Source organism: Cryptomeria japonica, chromosome 8 (assembly GCF_030272615.1).
Source record: "Cryptomeria japonica chromosome 8, Sugi_1.0, whole genome shotgun sequence".
Lineage (NCBI taxonomy): Eukaryota > Viridiplantae > Streptophyta > Pinopsida > Cupressales > Cupressaceae > Cryptomeria > Cryptomeria japonica.
Window position 1 is genome coordinate 649602694 of NC_081412.1, and position 4227 is coordinate 649606920.

The following is a 4227-nucleotide window of genomic DNA, read 5'->3' on the forward strand; positions in this document are numbered from 1 at the left end:
AAGAATGTTTGACTCTGGATTAGTGTCATCTCGTGTCATTTCCTCTACCTTCTCTTCCAGTTAACTGTCAGGTTGTGCTGATGCCTCTATAGTTATTGGTGAGGTGTCCTGTGTCAATGGAGGAAGGTTATCCTTGACCGTGATATCAAGTACACTACCAATTTTCCTTTTACCTTTGTCTTTTTGATATACCCTTAAAAAAGGCATCCATTTTCTATCTATCCTTTTCTTCTTTCTTATGTCTTTCCACAAAAAATATATCCCACGTATCTGTCATTTCATCTACAATTTCCTCTACTTTGCCTGCCATAAGGCTAACCTGTTGGTGACCACTAACAAAAACTGTTCTATTTGCCTCTGACATTAAGTCATCAATTTCCTGCTTGGAGCTAACAGTATGCACAACAAGTAGAGCCTCTACCTCTAATTTCTTGTCAAGCTCCATAACAAACATTCTTTTAGCCTCTAACCTTAAGTATAAATCATTAGGTAGATCATCTATAACCTTGATAACAACTTTCTTGTATATGTCTAGGTACAAAATGATACTTTCTTCTATAGTGTCCTTATCCGAATCCTTGAAATAATGATAAAGTTTATTCACATTACTAAGGTTACCTTCTTGTGTGATTTCATTGATCAATTCTTCTGGTGTAATAGTATCTGGTGCCTTAGGTTCTTGTTTCTTCTTTGGATTTACTTTCTTATTCAGACCAATAGGCTCTCTTATAGCCTATTGTTTCTTTCTTTATGTTTTGTCTTCTTGGGAGATGGAGCAGGTGTCGGTGAGTGTTTTCTTTTCTTCCTATCCACTCTCTTGAATTCAGTTGCCCTGTCACTGTCAAAATTAGATGTAGTAGCTACAGGTGAAATGTGTGCTACTAGTTGCTATTTTGATTGACTTTCCATCATACTAGCAGCAATACTGCCAAGATTCATTAATCCTTCTTTAACATCCTTTACCATCTTAGAAGCATCTTTCATTAGTTTCTCTATTTTCTTCCTCTGCTTCATCATAGCTACATCACTTTCAATGGTTTCAGCATTACCAAATATTTCCTCTGTTGGTTCCGGTGGAGTATCTAAGAGTATTTTTTAACATAAGAGTCTAAGATGTGAGAATCCAAGCCATATCCCATTTCAGTAATCTAGATAGTTCTGAGTTTAACTGCCTCCATTTAGATTTCATCTCTTTTCACTACAAAGCATATATGTTTATCATACTTATCTACAATACTTTGGTAAATCCTTTCCCTTTGTTTCATCTTAGTTTGGAAATTCTTGAAGTATTCTTTTACCAACTCATCACCATCAGATCTCATACTGGTAATTGCCTCCTTTACCTATTTTCCAACAGAAATATCATAGGCAAAATCTTTATGTCCCATACCAGGGATCTCTTTTGAAAAGTCAAGCATTAAACACACTAACAAACTTCCAAATTTGAAGGTTCCTTTCTTATCACCTTTTATTTTATTCAAATTATCTAGTAGTTCATCCTTTAACCATTCACAAATGTTAATCTTTGCATTGTTTATAGTCATCTCGAGTGCATGAACTTGACACAAAATTCAACCTATTTTAATGACCAACTTTATATCCAATGACCATGCTAGCAAATTTAACTTTTTTATCCTTTAAGTCATTGACCCTAAGTGATTGGTTGTCATATGTAGCTCCAGTTAAGCTCACCACCTCTTTGTTAGGGATTTTCTTCTTCTTGTTAGGTCTACAAATGGTGGAGGGTAAACTAGTAACAACCCTTATAGCTTCCTTGGTAATCTTAAATACTAAGTCCAACCACATAAATTCACCATGAACCCTACTAAGGACATAGCAGACGGCTTCATCTGAGAATTCTGACATATGGAGGATATCTATGAAACCTAAATCCTCAACTATCTTGTGTTCTAGTTCCACTATCCCATCCTTGTCAATGATTGCATTCATGTACATGTTCATCAAATCTTCAGATCCTAAACTTTCTATGTAACAATGTATGTATGCCCTTGGGTTTTCAACAAATGCAACTCCCTTCGGGATCCTAGAAAATGCACCAATAGAGTCATCATGTTTTGTTATCCTAGGAATGATCTTGAAAATGGGTCTATGTCATTTTATGTTCTCCAAAATGGTAGGGTTTGCTATGAATTCGGGAACAGAAGATGAATATGCCATTGCAAAAGATAAATACCTTTTAACTAAGAAATCCTTGAATGCTTGAAAACGACCTTTGTTGCTTTGCCTTTAGAATGCCTTTTCTCAATTTAGCTCTCTTCGAAATGCTTGGGTGCTTCATGGATTGAAATGAGAAGTTACAATGCCTTTATAACCTAAAATTAACTTTCAACTACAATAAATGCTTCATCGGTGAAGTGAAAGACTCCACATATTTGTCAGTAAAGAAGAAATATAACTTCTTACCATCAACTGAGGGTAAATGCATGACTTTCAATTTTTTGCCTTACCCCTAAGGATTATTCCTTAGTTGGATGAAGAATCTTTTGTCGGTGCAGGATTACCTTGTTCTGTTGGTGTAGTGATAGATTCATCACTTCTCTGATTTCTCTTCCTAATCCATTGTTTAGAAAATTCTTGCTTCATTTCAGTCACCTTCTCTTTGCCTTTATCATTGGATCCTTTATTGTTCTCCGGTATAGCCTTACTTCTACAAATTTTTGCAATATGCCAAACCTTGTTACATGCATAACAAGTTACATTGTTTCTCTGAATAGCCTTTCCATAACCTTGACCGGTTTGAGTTCTGCATTGATTAGATAAATGTCAAAATCTACCACAAACATAGAATTTCACATAAATTCCGCAATTGTCTGAGTTGTGACCATTTTTATTGCATTTGGAACATTGACCGGTGGGTAAGTTTGTATTCTAATTATTCCTAAATTTGCACGGATTTGCTCTATGACTAAATTTGTTTCAATTAAAACATTTCCCATTAAATTTATAAGAATTAGGTTACCTTACCCATTTTTTGTCATCACGATTTTTTGCAGTCCAAGAACTTTTTCCATGTTCAAATCCAAGTCCAGCAGTTTCTCCATCAGGTTTCTGACTTTTCAACATATCATCAAGATTATTTGAACTCTTCTTGAATTTGTCTTTGTATTCATTTGTAGTCACCAATTCACCTTCAAAAGTGCTAACTTGTCTTAAAACTTCCTCTTTTCATGTTGCATGTGAATCAAATCTATTTTAAGCCTATCATTTTCATAACCAAGCCTTTGAGATTCATCTGATCTTTCATTAAGTCTTCTAGCCAAATCTTCCTGAAACCTCTTTCTATCTTCAATATCCTTGCATAGTCTCATGGTTAAATCTTCCATCTCATTCTTCATGTTACTGTTATCTTGTCTCAATATTTTTGTAATATCTCTAAGAGTTTCTTTTTCTTCATCATCTTGATTTTGCAATTGCACATGTAATTCTTTTCTCTTATTTTTTTCTATAACCAAGTTATCTTGAAGTGCTTTGATGAATTCCCGAGTAGTTCTGAATTCATCTTCCAGTTTGATATTCTTCAAATTTTTTGAATCAAAATCTTCAAGATCTCCTTCCAATTGTTGTCTCAAACTTTCCATCGATATAGGTTTCAGAATCTTCCTTAAACTGTTAGGCTTCTACAAATAGAGGAGTATGCTCTGATACCAATTGTTATATACTTGATCAGTCCCAAAGACACTGAGAAGGGGGGGTGAATCAGTGTCTAACTGGTATTCAAAATATTTGAACTTGTTTGCAACTTCATAACCCAAATTAATATACCGGTAAACAAGTAATAATGCAATAAAGAGAAATAACAGTATAATCATCAATGCACACCATAACACAGATATTTTTGGTGAGGAAACTCGGTAGGGGAAAAACTTTGGTGGGATTTGTCACCCACAATATTTATTCACTGGCCAATATGAATAAATATTACTTATACAATAGGGGCCTGCACATGCAGGAAGGCCAACAGCGTAGAGCTCACTGCTCAATACAAAACAGGAGTCCCATTGACTATAAAATTGGATGATTAAATCCAGTGACAATGTACTGCTCAAAATAGCATCTACAATGCTGGATTCAGTACTAGTTTAAGCTCTGTCAAATACCTCTACCATAAACCTTGCTTCTCTTTGCTCTTCTCTTATTCGCTCATAAAATTATTACATCATAATCCATATATAGATGTTCGCTCTCATATTCATTACCTATACACAT